This window comes from Panthera tigris, chromosome B2, assembly GCF_018350195.1.
Source record: "Panthera tigris isolate Pti1 chromosome B2, P.tigris_Pti1_mat1.1, whole genome shotgun sequence".
NCBI classification, from domain to species: domain Eukaryota; kingdom Metazoa; phylum Chordata; class Mammalia; order Carnivora; family Felidae; genus Panthera; species Panthera tigris.
Window position 1 is genome coordinate 55,762,794 of NC_056664.1, and position 25,580 is coordinate 55,788,373.

General features: G+C 34.8%; 1 protein-coding gene across 2 annotated transcripts in view; it reads right to left on the bottom strand.

Annotated features, from left to right (window-relative positions):
- Positions 1–25,580, bottom strand: part of KHDRBS2 (KH RNA binding domain containing, signal transduction associated 2) — a 590,557-nt gene that overhangs the window by 208,835 nt on the left and 356,142 nt on the right. The window lies entirely within an intron of this gene.

Genomic DNA, 25,580 nt, shown 5'->3' on the forward strand with positions numbered 1-25,580 from the left:
TGAAATAACCAGTTTAATATCTTAAAGGGAACATGAAGGGTGCTATTAGGAAAATGGGTTAAAATGGAGGTAGAGTGGAAACAGGGAGAAAGGTGAAGACACTATTGTTGCAGTTCGTACGCTCACTACTGCAGTCTCTTCTGCTGCTACCAAGGAGAGTGGTGGAGAGGAAGATCCACTGCTTACTTCTGGACATATTTAGAGGGAAAACTGGCAGAATTTTCTGACATTGCTGATAGATCAGATATGGGGAGTTATGAAGAAAATGGACTCAAATGTGACTCCCAGAATTTTGGTTTATGCAACTGACTCAATCATGGTATCACCGAGATGGGAAAGATGTGTGAGTTCCCTTCATATCTCTCTATTCTTAAAAAAGGAAAGTAAACATTATTTGTAAACAAGGAGGCTTTTTAAATTGGGACTTTTAAGGTGTGATGATTCTCTCCTATATGGGTAGCTTGTCTTCCGGGTAGACATACAAGTCTTTAAGAACCCTGTTTACAAAAAAAAAAAAAAGAGAGAGAGACAGAAGGCAAAAGACATAGTCTATTAATCATAAGAAAGAATATAAATGCCCTTACATGAAGGCATTTAGGGGTCAAAAAGGAGAATGGAGGTGGACATTTGTTAGTTAGAAGCAAAAAAGAATCCAGGAAGATTTAAATGTCATGAAGTCAGGACAAAAAAGCAACAGGGTAGAAGAGACAATAATCCAATTTTCCTAAAACATCATGTCTGAGGTGGATAGTAGAAGGGTGTATGGAGAGAAGGTTGGGAGATTGGAGGTTTGTGTTCTCAAGACAATGAGTATTCACAGAATGGTATCACCATGTACAGGTGTTGGAAGGATCACTCAGGAATGTGGATGATGGACTGGAGTGGCAGGGATGTTATTCGCTTCTCCTGCAGAAACTCAATTGCTGCAGAAGACTTTTAGAGCAGTCCAGACATGAGAAAATGAAGATTGCAGTGAGGGCAGAATTCAAGTTTTGCTCTTAAATGAGATTTGGGCCTTTGAATGAGTCATTTCTGGCTCTATTTCTATAGCTGGAAAATGAAAATGTGGTCATAATAATCCAACTAAATAATCCCCAAGGTGTCTCCATATGATTTTCTCATGAAAAAGGCTGCAATAGACATCCAAAGGAGGATAGGCTACTGAATTTTTACTTTCCTACTCTAGCACTGAAATACAAATGATTAGAGTGCTATGTGCACATGGAAATGCGGTGTACTTATCTATTTATATAATAATTTCTTCACAAAACACATACTTAAATGACACTTTGCTTTGCAGACCATCTCATTTCACATACTTCTTTACCGCAAAGTCACTGAAACAAAGAGGAATTTAAAAAAAAGATTTAAAAAATAGTATCAGCAAATCCTCTTGAGGAGAAAGAAAATGCTATAAAAAGAGATTTATACTTTGGTTTGTTACACCAGTTTTAATGCTGGTATAGAATATGAATTGCAATTGGAGTCTTAGGACTCTAGTGGCAGTAAAGGGCTTTTGTGGTTATTAAACATCTCAACTTTACTCAGGCATTTAGCAAACCACAAAAGCCATTAATTGGCTGTCTTCTGCAGTATTACGGATATTGCTTCCAAAGCATCAGTAAGTACAGAGCAGACCTATGGTTCTCTTTCTTTTATCACCCTCCAGACAATTTATAGATTAGAAATACAAACCCAAATCTTGATTTTATAATGAACAAAAACATTCTTCCAAGAAGTTTGACTTCTATAGGTTTCTAAAATATACTTAATTCTAAACTTAATTAGCCTCATGCTTGCAAATCAGCCGTTGAGACTTAGAATTTAATGTGAGTGATTTCCATATGGCCTTGTTCTAAAAAGCTAAAAGGATACGTGTAAAATTTTGTTGGTTTAAGACCTATATTTGTGCTAAGTAATTGATGTTTATATAGGTGAAGGTGTGCACGTGAAGGCAGAGAATTCAACTCTCACAAAATTACTTTTGCTATATCTCTAAATTATTTGCAACACAACTAGAATTTTGAGATTCCACCCAAACTTTCTGGATATCACATCCTCTGATTTATCACTATTTAGAATATAATTATAGTATATTACATATACAAATCAATATGAGAAGAATTGCCAACTCCTGCTTAACTAAGCTTTACAAAGAAAGTTCTATACTCAGCATCAAATGCAAATACGGATTTGTAAAGCCAATAAACAACCTGAACAATAATGTAGGATAAATTTTAAAAATCAATCGGGATTTTAAGACAATGAGAAGACAAGTCAGACTGGGTAAAAATATTTGCAAACACCACATCTGTTAAAAGACTATTATCCAGGGGCGCCTAGGTGCCTCAGTTGGTTGAGTATCTGACTCTTGATCTCGGCTCAGGTCATGATCTCATGGTTTGTGAGTTTGAGCCCTACATCAGGCTCTGCACTGATGGTGCAGAGCTTGCTTGGGATTCTGTCTCTCCTTCTCTCTGCCCTTTCCTTGCTTGTTCTCTCTCTCTCTCTCTCTCTGTCTCAAAATAAATAAACTTAAAAATAATTTTTAAAAGACTATTATCCAAAATATACACTTGATTCTTAAAACTCAGCGATTAGAAAATGAACAACTTGATTAAAAAATGAACAAAAGATATGAACAGATACTTCACCATAGAAGACATACAGATTAGAAATAAGTATATGAAAAGATGCTCCACATCATAGGCCATTAGGTAACTGCAAATTAAAACCATAATGAGATATGACTACATACCTCTTAGAATGGCAAAAATTCAAAACACTGACAACACTAAATTCTGACAAGGATGTAGAGCAATAGGAACTTTCATTTATTGCTGGTGGGAACTCAAAATAGTACAGCTACTTTGAATGACAGTTCGGAAGTTTCTTACAAAAGTATATATACTTTTACTATATAATCCAACAAACATACTACTCCTTGGTATTTACAAAAGGACTTGAAAATGTAGATCAGCCCCAAAGTCTGCCCACATACGTTTATAGAATCTTTACTCACAATTACTAAAACTTGGAAGAAACCAAGAAATCTTGCAGTAGGTAAATGGATAAACAAACTGTGGTATATATCCAGACAACAGAATATCATCAACGTCAGAAAGAAATAAGCTATCAATCCATGAAAAGACATGGAGGAAACAAATATATATTATTAAGTGAAAAAAGCCAATCAGAAAAGGCTACATACTATATGATTCCAACTATATGACATTTTGGAAAAGGCAAAACTATGGAGATGATAAAAGGATTAGTGGTTGTCACGGGCAAAAAAGAGAAGGAAGGGGTGACTAGATAGAACAAAGAGGATTTTTAAAGCAGCCAAGCTATTCTGTACAATACCATAATGGTGGAGACATATCTAAGTCTGTTCTGGCTGCTATAACAAAATACCCATAGGACTGGGTATAAAAAACAGAAATTTCTTTCTCTTGGTTCTAGAGACTGGGAAGTTCAAGAACAAGAAGCTGGCAGAATCAGTGTCTGGTGAGGGTCTTTTTAGTTAATAAATGACCTTTTTTCCCTGGAGTCTCTTTTATAAGGGTATTAATACCATTCATGAGGGCTCCACCACCATAATCTAAAGGTCACCCAAAGGTGATCCCACCCACCTCCTAACACCATCATCTTGGGGTTAGGATTTCAACATATGAATTTGGGGGGAAGGAGGGACAAATGTTCAATCTATAGCAACACATGAGATTATGCATTTATCAAAGTCCATAGAATGTACAACATCAAGTGTTAACTCTAATGTAAACACTGGACTTTAGATGACAATTATATGTCAATGTTGCCTCAGAAATTGTGACAAACATACTACTCCAGTAGAGGATGTGGAAAATGGGGGAAACTATGCATATGTGGGGGGAGGTATAAAAGAGAACCCTTTGTACTTTTTCTCGATTTTGTTGTGAACATAAAACTGCTCTAAAATATCAAATTTACTAAAAAATCAATCAGGAAACTATTCTGATAGCATGATGCTATGAAATAAAGAATTTTCATCAAGTTGAAACAATTTACACAAGCTTCAAAAATCATGGTGCTACCCAATTATTTCTTTGCTCATTGTAAGAGGTAGGAGGCTACTGAAAACTCCTCTAATATGCACTGCCAATCTCTAAGGAACTCTAAGTGCATCAGAAGTAGACCAAATTCATCTTTATGGCACCTTGGTGAATGATGAGGGGTTGGAAGATTATTACCCCCATTTGCAGACTCAGAGGTTAAATGATGAATGTGAGGCAAATCAGAAGCAGGATTTAGCAGCAGAAAACATTTTAAGTGCCTTACATTTCTCATTTCTATCCCAGTTAAATTACTCTTTTTTTTTATTTTCCTCTAGTTCTGAGATCCTGTCAGCCTGGACATGCTGCAATCAAAATAGCATAGCTTTCTGAATCAGAGCTCCAAGTCCTTGCTCTACACATGATATAATGTGCTGTATGGGGGCTGTCCTTCTAAATCACTGTGTTCTTTTTAAAAAAGAAATGGAAATCAAAGAGCACATTGCCCTTGTTGCCAAGCTGATATTATCGCTGCTCCTGTTGTTGGTGTTGGTGGTATATGGCTGTGTTCGACACGTATGTAAAACAGGTATGGTAGCTGTTTGACTAATCAATTGCCACTAGATAAGCAGGTGATATAAATAAATTTGTCAATTGAAGAGGCTACTTTCTAGGCCTGGAGATAGGAATTCTAAGCTCTAGTGTGGATTTTGTCTGTGTGACGTAACAAAATCACCTTTTTTCTCTCAACTATCTATTTTCTTATCCCCGAATGGAGTTAAATAAAACCAGACTCCGTTTCTAGAGACATGAAGACAACTCAAACTATCTGGTGAGCCTCTACATGACCATATGTTATTTTCACACATGTACGTTTACACTCGTGTGTCTGTGCAGTATGCATTTATGTGTATGTGACGTGTAAAATTATAAAGAGAATTAAAACTGAGGGCAAGGATCAGTAAATAGAAAAGCAGAACACACAGCCGACCAAGGGTGATATAAAATATGTGATTGTGCGATAATTTTTAAAAATACAAAAGATATGTAAAGGATTCAAGAAACGGTTAAGTAGAGCAACAGAAGTGTGGCTCAGGGCACAGAGAAATGGGGTTGAGTAGCTTGCATCATAACAAAATGGGCAATAAATGACAGCATAGTCATTTGTTGATATGCTGGAAATTGTCCAAAGCTTGATGAGATCTAAATGCACTATGTGATTAGATGAAACTGTTATGTCAAAATTATTCACGTAGACCAGCTAACTTGTAAGACCCTCCTTGTTTCCTCCAGCCCTGATATACTGGCTAGTTTTTGCATAATTTCAGTTTGTAGAAACACGACTACAACATGATCTTTCATTTAGTGTTTCCCTTCTAAAAAGTAATCTTTTGTTTAATTTCCTCATTATGAATTATTTCTGGTCATGTCCACAGTGGCTTAAAAATCTAAAAAGAATACCTACCAAACCATCATACCTTTCCAAATTTTGAAAACTACTGGCCTACTTACAAAATAAGAAAAGGGGCACTGGGGTGGCTCAGTCAGTTAAGCATCTGACTTTGGCTCATCTCATGATCTCACCATTCGGTTCATGGGTTTGAGCCAGGCGTCGGGCTTTGTGCTGACAGCTGGGAGCCTGGAGCCTGCTTTGGATTCTCTCTCTCTCTCTCTCTCTCTCTCTCTCTCTGCCCCTCCCCCGCTCATGTTCTGTCTCTCTCAAAAATAAATACACATTTAAAAAGTTAAAAAAATAAGGGGGTCCCTGGGGGGCTCAGTCAGTTAAGCGTCCGACTTCAGCTGAGGTCATGATCTCGCAGTTCATGAATTCAAGCCCTGCATGGGGCTCTGTGCTGACAGCTCAGAGCGTGGAGCCTGCTTCAGATTCTGTCTCCCTCTTTCTGCCCCCCCACCCCCCGGTCACAATCTGTCTCTGTCCCTCTCGAAAGTAAATAAACTTAAAAAAAAATAATGGAAGACAAAAAGAAAGAAAGAAGTAAAGACCTTCCCACTCTCTGGGAGCTGTAAGACTGGTATTTTCCATGTGGATCCTATCACTGGGTGTTTCAGTTTCAGCGGGTCATGTGGGTGAAATATCACTTCAGTACCTTTCTGTCCCCTTTTACAATTCTAAGAGTTGTGTGAGAAAATCCATTTTTATGTATTTTTAGTTGGAACAAAAATCAATTTCTACTTAAAAAAAATGATACAAGACCTCAAGAGCTTAAAGGAGATAAAAACATGATTGTAACATTACCGTACAGTGGTAGCATTTAGTTGTTTGATTTCACGATATTTTTAGGTGCCGTGCCAGTTTTTAGGAGAGTTAAGTTTTAAAACTGTGAGAAAAAAAATAGAAGTATCTTTATTGGACTCTGGACAGACAATGTCATGTAGTAATTATGAATGTGACTGTGTGGTTCCACTACCGGGTCAGATTCAGACATTGACATTTATTATCTGTGTGGTTTAATGTAAATGCTAAGCCTTTCAGGGCCTAAATGTTCTTATCTATAAAATGAGATTAATAACACTAATAAACAAAATAATATGGCTGTTGGGAGGATTAAATAAATAAACATATGTAAATTGCTTGAGACGGTGTCTAGCACTTACTGAGCATGTGATGAATGTTAGCTATTATTTTTCCCATGCAGATTACTGGATCCCCTATTCTGATGTACCACTCATTTGAAATGATAAGGCAAGTCTGCCATATCAATTATTTCTTAGACAAATTTTAGCTAAAAGAAAATACTCAAGTGTTAAATGTAGGTGAAAACATTTTATCCTGTATTTTTCTAAAGTGGTAGACAATCTTAGGACTAGAGTAAGTTATGAAATATAATAGATATGTTTTTGGCTATTTATCCTTAGAAGGTTAAGACCTTGGGTGAGAATGTGTAGGCAAACCCTGATTTGATGAATTCAGGAAGATTCATAGCCATGGATCAGTTTAGGGTTGTTTCTTCGTACAGTACATTTAACAAACAATCAAGTCTGAAGCTATTCTTGACTGAGTATCTGGAAAAGATCCAATTCTAAGAGTTTGCAGCCAGAGCATAATTAGACTTAGTGAACATAATATCACTGGTATGAAATGAAGGTCTAAGAAAGACCAATAAAACAACAATAACAAAAAATGTCTTTCAGAAGGTTTTGTATAAATGCAGCTGGAAAGAAAGTAAAGAGAAACACTTGCAATGAAATAAGAGACTCATGCAAATTAATCCATAAAAGGGAAAATTAATAAAATGTCAACATAAGCCCAAGCAAGTTTTTTTTTTGGGGGGGGAGTTGTGGAGCAGCTAAGGCAGTGTCATTACCCATTTCAAAACCAGATATTTTTTAACTTAACAAAACTAAAATGCAAAGAAAAGTTTAAAAGAAATAAATGTTCCAGACAAAAATTTTAAATTCAATTCATTTAGGAAAGATGCATAAACAAGGAAAACATAAAATACCAGGTTATTACTTCCAACCAGTAGTCTCACCTTAAATTGCATGGCAAGATCCTTGTTGCTCATTAGCAACACAGATCAAAGCTACAGGACATGTTAGCTGTCATTTCCAGTGCCTTGTCTTTATAATGTTAAATGGCATCTCTCAGCAAGTGTTCTTATATCATTTATTGCAATCCTAGACAAACAGTATATTCTGTTAAATTCTTGAGTTGCATTATACACACATTAAAGCAGCCTTCTTTATTGATTTTCTTTCAATATGTATGTGCATATTTTAGCAAGTTATATTGGACAGTAGTTGGCAACATTCCTGGGATTTTTAATTTTTTTTTATTTTTAAAGTTTATTTATTTATTTTGAGAGAGAGAGAGAGAGAGAGAGAGAGAGAGAGAGAACAAGTGGGGGAGAAGCAGAGAGAGAGGGAGACAGGGAATCCCAAGCAGGTTCCACGCTATCAGTACAGAGCCTGATGCTGGGCTTGATGTCACAAACCATGAGATCATGACCTGAGCTGAAATCAAGAATCAGATGCTTAACTGACTGAGCCACCCAGGTGCCCCTATTTTTTTAACTTTTTAAGGAATCTTTACTTAGTATAGCAAGTAATATGATACAAATATTAATAATATTTTAAAAATTAATAACCTATCCATGACACCTCTTCAACACATCCTCAAGGTTAAAATAAATAGGACGGAATTTATCCTTTCACTTTTTCCATTGTTCTTTTCTTTTTTCTATTTAAATTTTTATTATTATTATATTATTCTGTTGCTTGTCAAGTTTCTCTTTTACCTGAATGATATATCATGGCCATTCCTCAGGGTCAATGAGACAGAACTCAGTGTTTGTAAAGTAGCTAATTAGTTTTTCATAGGATATGTGTAATTTAATAATATATTGACCATTCTCCTATTTATGGACGTTTAAGTGTTTTCCACTGTTTTGCCACTACAATGCTATGATTATCATTCCTTACATGGTTCCTTTTGATTCCAAGTTTAGAGTCTCTGAAAAGGAATAATTGTGTCAAATGGTGTGTTATTTTTAAGAAAAATTTTTATACACATTACTGGACTTTTCAAAATGGTTTGTGTTATTCACACTACTATCAACAGGATATTAAAGTGTTTATTTTGTACAACTTTACTAATAATATTAAAGTCATCATCTTTTTTTATTTGCCATATATATGGATAAAAACTGCATCCCATGGTGAATATTTTTTAATAACCATTAGAATATCCTCTTTTCTGAACAGTCTATTCATTTTTTATTGGTTATTTGTAATTTTTAAGAATCTATTTGTAGAAACTTATGTTTCAAACCAAGATGGGATCACTGGTAACAGAATTACACCCTGATCTGAAAAACAACAATAGCAGCAGCAACAACACCAACACCACCACCAACAACAACAAAATAGAAAAATATATCCAAAAATATCCACCAAAAAACAACAATAGTTTCAAAGGGACTCTAGGTAATTAAAGATTGTGATACCTGAGTGATGGGAAACAAATGAGGTAAGCCCTATGGTTTACTGCCTTGAGAAAATCTCCATGCCATTGCACAGAGAGGAATAATCCAAGAGAAGCTCAGAAAACTCCTTGAGTTATAAAGACACTGTTGAGAATTCAGGGAGACCAACGAGTATAAATCCTAGGAAAGAGTAATGAAGAGCTACAAAAACAGACAACTCTGAACATCTGAAGAGGATCCCTTTTTAGTTTTCAACAGAGTTATCTACAGTGCCTGTGTGTATGGAAACTAGCTAAGGCCAAGAAAACAACCACCAGAAGACTACTGGGAATAGTCTGTGTTGCTTACATGGGACAAATAGCGAAGGACGACCAACTATACTACAAACTCAATTCACACAATTCACAGCAATTTAAGGTGCTCAAAAGGGTCTTGTGCCAGTGGTGGGGAATAATTAGCCCTAGATTAAACAGTTCTCTGGTCTTGACTAATAAACAAGTAAGACACAGCAGGATCAAACAGTTTACAAGTAACTTAATAGCATTCCAGAATAAAGTTCGACAATATGTACAGTAATAAAAAAAAATATCCAGCACTTATTACAATAAGATTCACAATGTCTAGCAATCAATCTAGAATTACCAGTCAAGCAAAGAAGCAATAAAATATGATCAATAATCAGGAGAAAAATCAATGAATTGAAACTGATCCAGACTTATTCAATTGTTAGAATTAGCTGTTAAAAATATTAAAATAGCTGTTACAAACTACATTCCATTTAATGAAACACTTAAGTAGACATGAGGGAAATAGAGGCCTAGAAATTGAACTTCTAGAGATGAACATTACAATGTGTGAAATGAAAAATGTATTAGGACTATTATAGATTAGACACAGCAGAAAAACAGATGGGTGAACTTGAAGACATAGCAACAGAAACTTTCCAAAATAAAGAGAGATAAAGAAGAATTCAAAAAATAAAATGAAGAGAAAAAGAGAAGATATGAGTTACTAATATCAGAAACAAGAGAGGTAATACCACTACAAATTCTATATATATTGGAAGTATAATAAAATATTATGACTAACTTCATGCCAACAAAGTCAACCACTTAGGTGAAGTGGACAAATCCAAAGACAAAAGCTACTAATGTTTACTTAAAATGATACATTAAACAGTTCAAATATCATTTTGTCTATTAGAGACATTGAATTTATAGATTAAGAAAAAACGTTCTCACAAAGAAAAATCCAAGCCCAGTTATCTTCACTGATGAAATTTACCTTTTACAAACGAAATTCTCAGTCTCCACAAACTCAGAAATATGAAGAGTATGGAATATTTTTCTGACATAAATAAATAAATAAATAACCTTGGCAAAACAGGAATAGAAGCAAATTTGTTTACCATAATAAAGAGTATCTCTGGAAAACCTACAACTAATATATTAATGTTGAAAACTGAGTCATTCTCCTTAAGATTAGAGAAAAGGCAAATCTGCTTGTACCACTTTTATTCAATGTTACACCGTAGGCTCTGGCTAATGGAATAGGACTAAGGAAAGATAAAGGGCATCTAAATTGGAATGAAAAAAGTAAAAGTGCCTTTGTTTGCATATGACATATTTATCTATGTAAGGAATCTAATGTAATTTACTACAAAGTTAATAAATGCCATTAATGAGTAAATTTGGCAATGCTGTAAGATATAAAATACATATAGAAAAAATAAACTGCATTTTTATCTACAATGAGCAATTAGTAACTGAAAATATAAAACCATATCCTTTACAACAGAATAAAAAAGTGAGAGAAATAATCTTGCAAAAGATACAAAAAGACCTGCATACTGAAATTTACAAAACTTTGCTAAGAGAAATTAAAGAAAACTTAATTAATTAATTAATTAAGACATATGCCATGTTATAGGTTGGAACACTCAATATTGTTAAGTAGGCAATTCTTCTCAAATTGGTTTATTTAATGCAATCTAATCTATAGTGTGATCCCAGGGACAGTAAGTAGGCTGTGGGGTAGCTGGGAGGAAAGGACCATAAAGAAAATTTTTGTGGGTGATGAAGATATTCTTTTTTTAAATGTTTATTTATTTATTTATTTTGAGAGAGAGAGACAGAGAGAGTGAATGGGCGAGAAGCAGAGAATCTCAAGCAAGCTCTGTGGTGTTAGTGCAGAGGCTGACTCAGGGCTCAAACTCATGAATCGTGAGATCATGACCTGAGTCAAAATCAAGAGTCAGATGCTTAACCGACTAAGCCACCCAAGAGCCCTACAGATATTCTTTATTTTGAGCACAGTGATTGTTTCACAGATTAGACATATACCAAAACATCAAACTGTCCACTTTAAAATAGGTGTGAGGTTTTATCACTTAGTTTATAATAAATCTAATAAAAATTTACATATAGCTTTTTATTATATTAATCCTTAAACTGTGATACACATCATAATTTTTTCAAGTCTAACACTGATCTTAAGGTTTTATTTATATCTTTTCTTCTATTTGTTTTTATTCTTATATAGATGAATATGTCTACTTGGATAACCACATCTAGTCTTTAACTTATAAAATGTGGGATTTTGGAATGCATTAAAATATTAACAAAAAATAAGGTTATGTAAATATTCTACCTAAATTACTTATATCCACAGATTTTATTCAACTTAGAATTTATTATTCATTAATTTAATTCTAGGTAGAAAAGATATATCAATTATCATACATCAATTATTATTACTAGTGGTTATACAGAAATATATGATAACTTAAAATGTGGAACACCATAAATTGGCTTAATTATCCTTGCATTTTGTTTTTTATTTATGGATCGAATCATTCATTCAGTGTTTACTGAGACCCTATAATGTTATCAGCACAGGAATTCTGAAGTGAACTAAATTGACAAAAACCCTGGCTGGAATTAAGCTAAAATTTTTGTGGTGGAAAGTGACAGATAATAAAAAAGTAAGATAAGTAATGTGTGGTGACATGTGCTATATTAAATATTAAATATGTGATATGTGTGCTATATTATAAACATAATAGGGTAGGGAAATAGATAATCCTGAAGAAGATGGTAGTAATTTCAATTTTTAAATAGGGTTTACTCAGGAAAGTCTTCATATGGCCATTTGTGAGCTAAGACTCAAGGGGGTGAATGAAAAGATCTAAATGAAGAGCTTTATGGAAGCAGAAACATGAAGACAGAAACCTGGCAGTGGGAATAGGCTTGTGATGTTTATGGAACATCAGGGAGACCGGTAAGGCTGGAGCAGCCTTTGGCCTTTATCCTCAGTGCACTAGGAATCATTGGGAAGTTGTAAATGGAGGGGCGCCTGGGTGGCTCTGCCACTTAAGTGTCCAACTTCAGCTCAGGTCATGACCTCACAGTCCATGAGTTCAAGCCCTGCATCTGGCTCTGTGCCAACAATTCAGAGCCTGGAGACTGCTTTGGAGTCTGTGTCTCCCTCTCTCTCTGCCCTCTACCTGTTTATGCTCTCTCTCTCTCTCAAATATAAATAAGCATTAAAATAAAGGAAAGTTTTAAATGGAGGAGTAATGTGATATGATATATGCTTTAAAAAGATCCCCAGATCTGTAGTGCAGAGAGTAGTGGGCAGGATGGAGGCCATGGCAGAAGTAGCAGAACAGTTGAGACATTAATAACCTCTTTGCTGTAACCTATCAACCCAGTACCCAGACAGACAGATCAAGCACATCTGTTTTGAGGAGGAGAACTCTATGTATTTAATAACCACTCATTGTTTTTCTATCTAGCCGAAATTAGACCATTCTCCTTAACTCCATAATGGTAATTGGAGTAGAGTGGTCAGACATTAATGGGACTGATTAATTAAACCAAAGGTATAAATAATACGGGACTGGGTTTAAAACTGCTATTACTAATGTTAGGCTATTGAATTCTTTCACTTAAATGAGCATCTTTTTTGTAATGTGGTGACTCTAACAACGTGTAGGCTTTTAATTGAATTGATTGTATTAGTACTTGCAAAATTAGTTTGCTAGAAGAGTGATCACTAAGATTTCCAGCAAAAGGCAGAACAGTGGAGTGGGTGCTCTGTTTCACAGGTATATACCAGGTACAGAGGGTTCCAATGTGTTTTAAATCACTATTTAGTAACATTATCCAATTTACTACTGATATTTGTGCAATCTGCACTTTCAAAAAAGAAAAATGCAAGATTGAAAATTAATATCATAGAAGCATTAAAGAGTAATAATTCACTAATTTGTAAGAATGTATTGAGTACATATTGTGTGCCAGTCATGAAGAGTTACAAAGATAAATATTGCCTTTTCTCCAAAAAATTCACAGTTTTGTGGAGTAATAAAATTTCTAACAGACGTAAGTAAAATAGTATTACTTGGAACACTTACTTATTGAGCATTTACTGTGTACTAAGATTTTTTTTTGCATGTATCGTATCTCTAATCTTCACAAACCTATAAAGTAGGTAGTGATATTATTGCTATTTTAAAAAATGAGAAAACTGACACATTAAATGACATGTCTATAATTACTTATGAATTATTAATAATTATTAAAGTGTAACTGTTTATATAAAATGATTGTGAAAAATGTTTTGGCATTTTATAAAAGTACAGTGGGTTTACAGAGTGAGGTCCAAGGGTATATAGAACTATAGCAGAGAAAAAATGACATGTAGTTGGATTCTGTGTGACAGAAAAGAGGCAAAGAGCATCACAGGAGGAACCATATGTGCAAAGGCAGAATGTATTTTGGTTTTTTTAAAGAACTGTGTAAGCAGTATCAATTGTGGCTGACTTGAGGCATGGGAATGGGTAGGCTTAGATGGAGCAAGGAATGGGCTTGGGAAGCAGATTGTGAAAGCATCATTTGTAGGAGTATGAAATTGATCCCGTAGACAAAAGAGTTACTGAGGTTCCTTAATTTGTTGGTATTTTGTTTTGTTTTTAAGTACAGTGTAAGTGCTATGTGAGATAATAGACTGAAAAGGTGTAGAATTCCCTACTGATGTACTAACTGTATACATGCTGGAGATGGGCAGCAAGCAAGTGTGAGTTCGGAGTACAGATTTGGAAACACGAAACCAGGGACAAGTGGTACTACCAGATAAGTGCTCGACTCCAAGTCCCTGCCCTCAAAGAGCTACTGCAAACTGGAGTGCGAATGGGGCCTGGCACAGTCTGTGAGATGGATCTCACGAGGCAGCAGGGTTCTGGGATTACTGACCACGGAAGATCTTGGTATCCAGCAGGATGGGTACTAAGCCTGTGGGTTTGAAACTCAGGAGAGAATTTGAAGCAAGAGTTTTTGATGTTGTCAGCAAGGAGGTGGGGGAGCAAAGCTAAGAAAGTGAAGGATGTCATCCAGAAACAAAAGTTTGAAAGAGACACAAATGGGCCACAGGCTAACCACCATTTTCCTGGATTCATATATTAATGATCTCTAATTTGCATATAAATGAAAATTGTGGTAGAGGGTTTCAAACAAGTCTCTGGCTTTCTGACTTCATTCACTATCACTATCATGCTTATAGCACTCATGCATCATCTAATTCTTTTTTCAGCAGTATCTGGTTGACACAATGTAGCTCAAGAGAAGATGCCTAAAATGTGGAATAGGGCAGACTTTACCGTCACTGACTTTGTCAACAAATAGCTGGGTGAACAGAAAATGTGCTTAAGTTTTCAGAAACAATAAAAACAATAACAATAGTAAAAATAGTAGAAATGTTTACTTTATAGACTTGTTGGCGGATGACTGATAGTAAACATAAAATAGCGGGTTGGCCTGTGGTAGATTAACAGATTTATTTTACAAAAAATGATGTAGTAACTACTACATGCTGACTATTGGGATTATTATTATGAACAAGTCACCTTTTTACCCATAAGAAACATAAAAATCTCAATTATAAGCTGCCCTAAAAAACATAAAGAAAGTCACATCAATGGGACTCATTAAAATTTGAGAAGTACTCTCCACTAGGTACTGACAATTTCCAAAGAGTGTGCTTACTACCCAGGGCATTATAGAGAATAGAAAGCATCTTCTATGAAGTCTCCAAGTCAAACCTCTTGGGGCTACCACATCTTTTTTAATAAATGAATTCCATTCTCCCCCCCTCAAAAGTAAAATTTCCTCGGGGCGCCTGGGTGGCGCAGTCGGTTAAGCGTCCGACTTCAGCCAGGTCACGATCTCGCGGTCCGTGAGTTCGAGCCCCGCGTCAGGCTCTGGGCTGATGGCTCGGAGCCTGGAGCCTGTTTCCGATTCTGTGTCTCCCTCTCTCTCTCTCTGCCCCTCCCCCGTTCATGCTCTGTCTCTCTCTGTCCCAAAAATAAATAAAAAACGTTGAAAAAAAAATTAAAAAAAAAAAAAGTAAAATTTCCTCAAATGCCAAAGGTAAGGAAGCGATTGTCCAAACTCCCTAATCGGTCCCTTGAACACCCTAACAATTTGATGGCTCAAGAAAGTCCTGTGACTATATTCATAATGTATCACTTTGAAAATTCAGGTTGATTAAATTCATAAAAACAGATAAAAATACGCTGCAATGCATAACACTGTATAATGTACATCTGTTGCAGAGAAATGGGAACATAAAAGGATAAGATATTTATTTTAAATCTTATAGCTGAGTTTTTCAATCAGCTACAAAATTGCAGCATGTGATAGTTATGTATCTACAAACAAAGCGGGCTATGACAACAGATAATTATTGGGATTTATTTCACAGGTGAAGAAATTGACATTGTTGACTTTTGTTACTGAACTCTGCCCGATCTTGGATACCCCCTATACTGATCTTGGATACTCCCTACACTTGGAGAGCTTTCTGGTGTCAGAGGAAATACTGGCTAGGTTCTACATACTGCTTGATTGGTGAGCAAACCATGTCCTTGTGTTTACCTCATTATATAAATGTTAAAATTTCCAGAGACAAATGGAAGTTTCCTACAGAAAACAATGTGGTTGTTATCAATTCACATTTTGATTGCCTATTCAAATTCAGTATATAATAAAGCAATTCTTTTCGGCTTCTACATTCAAATTTATACTTTCTCAGTAATTGTAGTCCCTGGAACTTATTTAGTGTAAAATGCTAAGCAAAGCTGAATGAATTCTAGAGGAAATCATTGCTTTTTCCTCCTCTCCTTATTTACAACTCTCCAATCTCCAGAGGAGAAAAACACTGTTTTCATGATAAAATTATAAAATTGCTATGTGGAAACAGGTTAGTGAAGAGGAAATATGAGTCTGCTATTTGTATAATTCCCATTCTGTTGAGGCAAAAATATTTCAAATTCTAAATTATTCATACTGTTATTCACAATGATCAAATATCTCATACAATTACTTCATTCATTTTAATCTGACTACTCACAAAATGCTTTCTAGTATATTTAAGATTGTGTAAACATAACAAATATACATTATAGTAGGATGCTAGTATATGAGATGGATTTAAAAGAGGATGGAAAGTGGATCATTACATTTTTACACTATAGGAAGAATAATTATTCAAACAGATCATCTATGCTTTCTTAAGTTTTATCATGCTTGGTATTTCTACTTATATTTTTAAGGCAAAGGCAATTTATGATTATACCACATTAATGGTAAAAAACAGGTTTCATGATGCTTTGGAAAGATTATAAAACCAGGATTGTTTGTTAGACCATAAAATTTGTTTTTTGTATGAGTCTCCTTTTTCCATTGTTGACACTATTTTTAAACACTACTGGCAGCTCTTTGGCAGTGAAATTTGAATATAAATATTACTACTAATTACAGAATAGGATATTTATTTTATTTTTTGTTGTTGTTTCTCTTTTTAGAGACAGAAAGTGCAAGTGGGGGAGAGGGGAAGAGGGACAAAGAGAGAGAATCTTAAGCAAGTTCCATGCTCATCACAGAGCCCAACATGGGACTCAATCTCATGACCTGAGCTGAAACCAGGAGTCAGATGCTTAACCGACTGAGCCACTCATATGCCCCTAAAATAGCATCTTTTGTTTTTAAGTTTATTTATTTATTTTGAAAGAGCGAGAGTGTGCATGAGCAGGGGAGAGGTAGAGAGAGAGGGAGAAAGAGAATCCCAAGCAGGCCACACGTTGTCAGTGTGGAGCCTGACCTGGGGCTCGACCCCACCAACCATGAGATCATGACCTAAGTCATTCAGAAGTCAGACGCTTAATTGACTGAGCCACCCAGGCACCCACAAAATATCATATTTTAACGCACATATTTACATATAAAATTGCATAAAAATTTCAAGTCTCTTACAAGCAAATATTCTTCCTCTAAAGGTGGCCGAAAAAGAATCCAAATTGGGCAAGGAAGTGTAACAACAATCTATCAGAACATTGAATACGGTGAGGTTTTATTCCATGTGGTTGTCCACATTGCCATAAAATAAAGTGGAAAGAAGTGCTAATATGGGAAGCCATAAATAAATTAGTCATGGAGGATTAGAAATTAGAACTCAGGAGTTCTAAGTTTTTTTTTTTTTTCATTTTTAAGTAATCTCTACACCCAACATGGGGCTCGAACTTACAACCCCAAGATCAATAGTTGCATGCTCTACCCACTAAGCCAGTCAGAAACACCTCAAGAGTTTATCATTTTATTAGAATAACACATGCCAGCTCTGTGCTTGAGTGTTTAACAGCTTTCCCCTCCCCCTTTGTCATCAAATTATACCTTAGTGAAAGGTAATGGTTTATTGTACAGTGTTGTAATAGTTCTACTTAAATAGTTAATCCAAAAGTACTGGCCAACATTTTTCTTTTCGTTTGCTTGGTTATTTCTAGAAGGTATTTAGTTTTAAAATATTCTAGAATAATAGTATTTTGGACATCCTTGCAAAATCAAACTTTCAAAAAGTGATGCAAATTCTAAATGCCAGTGACATTTAGTTTCCATTGTTTAGATGCCTTATGGATCATTTTGTAATGCCCAATTGTGTTTGTTATTGTTAAAAGTGTTAACAATTTAACAAGTTTTGAACAAGTTTTTGAACAAGTTTTCAAAGCACTCATAAATGTTAAAAGAAATGTACCCAATTGATGTCATATTCTGTCTGAATCAGATGATTGTAAGGTCTTTTTCTTTCAAGTAATTATCAGAAAAACAACTTTGGAAGAAGATTCTTATTTTACTGATAGTTACACCTTAAAAGCAAATTCTTCAGATTGATTCATCATAGCTGTCTTTAACATGTGTGGGTGTAGGCCAAAATCAAAAGCTCCCATCAGTTTTTTTTTAATCTGCATGAAAATGACTTGGGGAACAATTTATTCCAGTATCTAATTTCCATCACTTAGTCATCTTAATAGCAATATAATATGAGTCTGCCCGGAGGCCATTTTCTACCATCTGGATATCTAAGGGTTATTAAGACCTCTTCAATCATTCACATTCAACTTACTCAGAAGTGGGGAGAAAAAAATCCAGTGATACAGGGAATATTTTAGCAATCTGGAATATATCGCAGGGAGAGATAAAATAGCTTACTCAAAATGGATCAATTGAGCAGGACTCTTTGATGTTATTAAGTTCTTGAGGATTATCATGAAATATAACAAAACTGTACTGTGGATGCAAATTCAATCATAACCAGAAAACCAACAAGCTTGAAAGGATGTAACTATCCTTTAACAAGTGTTTAAACAGAGGAAAGTTAATCTAAAGATATATATAATATCTTCAAAATTGCTGGATGAAGCTATTGTTTATATTTGCTTTTTGCATGAACTGAAACATATCATCTCTCTACGTTTCCTTGGTCTTCTCATCAGGTAATAAAAGATCAGGATTATTCGATTACTTAATTCTTTCCTCCCCAATCCTAACATTCCGTGGCTTGCCATTTCTATTTATAAAGGCAATTAAAACAGAAGTATTGAGAAACGGCTAAGTTTTCATAACTGCCAATTTTTTTAATGTTTCAATTTACTTTTGCCGGGGGGAGAGGCAAAGAGAGAGGGGACAGAATATCCGAAGCAGGCTCTGTGATGACAGCAGAGAGCTCGATGCGGCGCTTGAACTCACGAACCAGGAGATCATGACTTGAACCAAAGTCTGATGCCTAACGGACTGCGCCACGCAGGTGCCCCAATAACTGGCAATTCTTACAGAAAATGCTCAACGAGTGTAACCTGCACCATTGTGTTCCAATGGTGGACTTTCTGAATTGGCATGTGACAATGTACTCCATTAATCTCCTAAAGAAAGATGAGTAGTGACTATGAGTTTAATGAGAATAGACATAGAAAGAAAAGGAGAATCATAATAAAAACAAGTAAAGGGGGAGTTAACTGAAGGTAAGTTAGTTAATGAATAAGTTAAGTACCAGGCTTCAGTAGACTTTTATGTCATTTCAATGTCCAAACCTAGTAATATATTCTGTACTTAAAGAAAGGTAATTCAAAATTAACACATGCAACTTTTCTACTCAGGTGGACAGATAATTTGATAATTTTTGTTTCAAACCAACAACTCTTTTATATATTTGAAATAAACACTCCCAATGTACATAATAAGAATTCAGTCACATTACACACAAGCAGTGAATATTTTCTATACATCTTTATAATGGGCAAAAAGAAATTTTAATAAAAACATTAAAAAGTTGTGTGTAAAATTACCACCCATATGAATGTTTAATGGAAATCACTGTAAGAAAATATGGTTTGACTCCTTTGTATATTGTCATATAATAAAATGTAAATAAAGTTGATTTTGAGTGTACGATCATGGATCTATAAACCTCTGATAGTCATTTGCTGAAACTTTCAAGTAACTGAAATTTTTACAAAGTTTGGAAGTTTATAAAAGCTAAGAGAGGGGCGCCTGGGTGGCTCGGTCGGTTAAGCGTCCGACTTCAGCTCAGGTCACGATCTCGCAGTACGTGAGTTTGAGCTCCGCATCGGGCTCCGTGCTGACAGCTCAGAGCCTGGAGCCTGCTTTGGATTCTGTGTCTCCCTCTCTCTCTGCCCCTCCCCATTCATGCTCTGTCTCTGTCTGTCTCAAAAATAAATAAAAACGTTAAAAAAAAAAAGCTAAGAGAATAATATTTCCAAAAACAAATAAAAAAATCTGAATATTGGATATAAAAACTTTTATTTGAAATTTTAAGGATATATATTGATATGTAGATTTATCTAAAATCAAAGAATATATTTTAACAAGTTATTTATATTATATTATATTATATTATATACTTTAAAATTTCTTTATTGTTTATTTATTTTGAGAGAAAGAGAGAGACAGAGGGTGAACAGGGGAGGGGCAGAAAGAGAGGGAAACACAGAATTCAAAGCATGGGCTGTCAGCATAGAACCCGACGCCAGGCTTGAACTCACGACCTGTGAGATCATGACCTGAGCTGAAGTCAGATGCTCAAATGACTGAGCCACCAAGGTGCCTATATATATGTGTGTATATACACACATATATATACACATATACATAGGTATATTATAATTTCATGCTTTTGAAAGAGCATTGCAGACTAGCCAATTCTTGAATCTTATAGAAAAGTGAGTTATCACATTGGTACAAGCCACCATAAAGTATATACTGGTTACTACCTACTCTCTTGGACATAAAGAAACACATCCAACAAGTACCATCTAATTAAAGAGGCAGATTATCTTTTCTGTATAAGTTGCACAATTCTGGGGACACCTGGGTGTCTCAGTCAGTTAGGCATCCAACTCTTAATCTTGGCTCAGGACATGATCTCACAGTTCATGGGATGTAGCCCTGTGTGGGGATCTGTGCTGACAGCACGGAGCCTGCTTGGGATTCTCCATCCTTCTCTCACTCTGCCCTCCCCTACCCCCAAATAAATAAATAAACTTTAAAAAATTGCACAATTCTGTGTAGGATCTATTCATTGAAATTTACTCTTGACTTTAAAAGGTCAGTTTTCTTAATAGAAACCTGATTAAGAAGGCCTGAATTTATTGTCTTATAAACTAAAAGAAATCTCATAAAATTGCCAAAGGTGGTATTACTTTTTTTTTTATGAATGGGAAAATGCACTTATAATTCCAAATTGGGTGATAGAATTCTCTCAGATTTATAAGGGCAAAGACTCAGAAAATTTAGAAAAGGCTAAGAGATTCAGTAAACTCATGGTCATATCATACCTCTCTTGTTTTCTAAGACCTTATTTTTTTCATTAAAAGAATTTAGGTAGACTCTTGAGGATTGGGGTTGAGAAACAGATCTCTAAAGAGAGGACATGAGACACTCAATATTGCCTGAGAGTTATTATCCCTGGAACTTACAGAAGTTAGTAGATTTTGAATGAAAGATGAGTATGAAGTTTACTTATCTTTCTTTTTCCCCTTTCCCATTGTCAGTCTCACCTCTGTCCCTTGTGTCCTTGACTAGCAACTGGACAAGTCAGGAAGGGAGATAATGGCTGCAATGCAACAAAAGGATGTCTCCCGTGGGGATCAGGCAAAGAGGTGAGTGAGAGCAAGGGCAGGGGCAACTGGAGAAAGGGAGATTATATATATATCCAACCAGGCAGTTCTTTAGAGGTCATTCCTGCATAGCACTGTGTCAGAGACTGTCAGAATGGGTATGAATACTTACTATTTATCAACTAGAAAATTACAGTCACAGAGTATATTATCTGAGGTTTTACAATGCCATAATAGAAATTATGCACATTTTTTTCTGCAAAAGGAGAGCAAATTCCCGAGTGAAACTGTTTGACTCAATGCTGCTAAATCCTCGATATTATTCATATTCTGCACAATGTATTAAGATTGAATGGGACAATTCAGTGCAGTCCACTCATTTTAAAATTAATGAAATTTGAGGACCAGTAAGGTAAAAAACCATTTACCTGAGGCCAAAGATGGAACAAGAATGCATGGCTCTTCACCCATCTTTATTTTTAGAAACAAAATTTAACCACAGACAATTTCAGAGAGTAACATCTTGATTACTTAACTACAGAAAACTTCAGAAAATAACAATCCTATCATATTGATTTCAGCATAGGTTATACAATAATAATGTTAAAGTGAATATTTCCAGCTTTCAGTTTCATTTTATGGCTTCCTTTCTTCCATGTGCATTCTTCCAATTTGTGGGACTAAATTTTTAATTTTCTCTATTCTATCATTCATCCATTCATAAACAAGAAATGATGTATACTCTGCTAATGTTGTAGTAACTTGCTGGTTCCAGTCAATATTGTTTTTAAATATCCATTTATATCAACACATATAATTGTAGTATATACATATATTTTATTATATTTATTCTTTGCTTTTATTTTTTATTCTGTTTTTGTTGTTTCCCAACTTCCCCATTTTTTTGCTTTCTAATAGATTGATCATTGTTCTCTTTCTTTTTCCCCTGTAATAATTTGAAAAATATATGTTCTACTATACACTTTAAACATGCAAAATGACCAAAATATTCCAATACAGTGTAGCATTCATCAACATCAGTAGCCTACCCCATAGGGACTCTTTCACAGTTCTTCTTCCTGAAAATGTGTGCACTTTACTGTGAAATGCCACCTATTTTTTGGTTTTCATTTTAGTGTTAGCCTATATTTTAATGCAATTATTTTAACATCCCCACCCTCCATATATTCTCATTATTATTTTTTCAAGTCAATGAAGTTGACCATTATGCTTTCTCAATATTGGGTCCTGTATTCCATTATTTCCTTTTATGTTAATTTTCCTTTGGGCTGAAGTATGTCTTTGGTAGTTCTTTCAGTGAAGATCTGCAGCTGATAAATTTGTTGTTTATAAGTCTGAAAAATATCATTATTGTCTTCTGACTTGAATGACAATTTAGCCAGGAATTGAACTGAAAGTAGGTAATAATTATTTTTCTGTCAGTGCTTTGAAAATACTATTCTTTTATGTTTTTATCTAGTTTGGCTAATGAAAAGTTTTCTTCCATAAAAACTTTAATTTTTAAAAATTGTTATTTTTTAGTCTATAATATGACAAACATATGTCTAATTTACCCTTTCCAGGACTTTTAGTTCCTTTTTACAGACTTAATTTTCTTTTCAGTTCTTAAACCATTCTCAGAAAATATGTTTTCAAAGAGTGCATCTGACCCACTTCCTTGATCCACTTTGAACTTCTACTAAACATGGTAGGAACTTCTCATTCCTTCCTCCATGATTTTCTTATCATCTCACGATGCTGCATTCTAGGTAATCACTTGAAATCTATTCAAGTCCATTCCTATTTTCCCCAGTTGTATTTGGTCCACCCTTATAACCCATTCCATTGAGTTTTTTTTTTTTTTCAATTTTAGTTTAGTTTATTTAGTTGTCTAGAATTTATATGTGGGTATTTTGCAAAGCATTGCATCTTTTTTAACTTTTTTTCATGCCTTGTGAACCACATTTCTTATTTTATTGATTGCCCATTTAAAAATTCTTATTTTAAAGTAGCTTTCAGATTCCTCCAATATCAATGGCCCCTTAGCTGTTACTACTCTGCTGCATGATGTCAACGTATCTCATATGTTTTGAAATTTAGTGACTTATTTGGGGATCTAATGAGACCCATGTTTCTTGAACTTACTGGGTGCTTTTAATATTTTCCTTCTTTGCGAACTTCTGCTGTAAATGCATAAGGTAAGAATTGAGATCACATACCTAGTTCTATTGCAAGGCTAGAAATCACAGGCTTTCCATCTGATTTTGTACTTACAGCTTCAGCCAATAGACTGGTTTTCCACTGGGATTTCCTTTGCTTGGTAACTATATTTATAAAGGAAGCTCAGGTTCAGTACCTTTTAGATCCACATGGCCTACTGCCTTTATTCTGACCTCTAAGCAGAATTAAACTCCATCCTTTATAACAGCGTTATACCCAGGAGCTACCAGGACATCCTCCTAGGTAGTACTGAAAATTTTCTCTTAACTTCCAGCACCTGGAGACTTCATTTTCTTCCTTTTAATTTTAATTAGCCCCCCATTTTTCAACGCAGTAGTTGCATATGAGTAGGGTAGTAGATGTTGTTTTCCTTGTCAGCTAATTTCACCATCTTGGCCAGATGCTCTCAATGCACATTCTACAACTCCAAATAATCTATTCAAATCACTAATACATTGCTGCATTTTTTCTGTGTTAGAGCACTGGGGTCTGGGCAAATGTAAGTATAAGTTTTACTATTTCTCTTCAAAGAGTTTATAATTTAGTGTTGACTTAAATGAGATAAAATATTTAAATTTTAACAAGTTAATACACACATAAAATCACTGTGTATTAAACAGGGTCTGCATCACTCTGAATAAATGACATGTGAAGGTTTCATGGATGAGTTAATTCTCAATCTTATAGGAAAACAGATAGATCCAGAAGACATAAATAAAATAAAAATGCAATTTACCAAAATTTGTGGCATACTGCAAAAGCAGTACTTACAGGGAAAATTATAGCACTTAATGTATATGTTAGAAAAGCAGAAAGAAAAGTATACATTAGAAAAGTAGGAAAACTCAATCATCTAAAGTTCCACAGTAGGAAATTAGAAAAAGAAAAGCTAATTAAATCTAAAGTAAGCAGAAGCAAGGAAAAAATGCAAAATAGGACAAAAATCATGACATTGAATATAGGAAATCAAATAGATAAAATCAATGAAAACAAAAGCTGGTTCTTCGAAAGGATTAAAAAAAAAAATAGATAAGCTTCTAGCCAAACTAGAAACAAACTAAATCAACAAGAAAAGGGAGGATATAAATTACTAATATCAGAAATTAAAGAGGGACATCACTATAGATGCCCTGGACATTACAAGGATTATAAAGGAATACTATGAACAATTCTGTGGCCCCAAAACTGATTATCTCAATGAAATGGACCAACTCTTTGAAAGACACAATATGCCAAAACTCACATAAAAAGAAATAGACAATCTTAATAGGCCTATAACCACTAAAGAAATTGAATCAATAAGTAATAACCTTCCCAAACAGAAAGCACCAGGCCTACATAGGTTCACTGATGAATTCTATCAAACACTTAAGGAAGAAATCATACGAATTCTCTGCAATCTTTTTCAGAAGATAGAAGCAGAGGAAATACTAACTCATTCTATGAAGCCAAGTGATCCTAATACCAAGCTACACAAAGATATTACAAATAAAGAAAACTACAGATCATTATGTCTCATGAACACAGATGCAGAAAGCCTCAGTAGAATATTGGCAAATTGAATCCAACAATACCTAATAAGAATTAAACAGCATGACCAACTGGGATTTATCCCAAGTATGCAAGGGTGACTCATTTGAAAAGCAATTAATTAATGTATCACATAAACAGAATATTTTTTAAAATTACACGATCATATTAATAGATCAATAAAAAGCATTTCACAAAATCCAACACCCATTCATGACTAAAAAACAAAACAAAACAAAAACACAACTCAAGAAACTAAGAATTCCCTGGGAATTCTCTGAGCTTGATAAAAACTATCTTTAAAAAACCCTATAGATAGTATCTATTTAATGGCGAGAAAGTTTTTCCACTAAAATCAGGCATAAGGCAAGCATGACTCCTCTTACC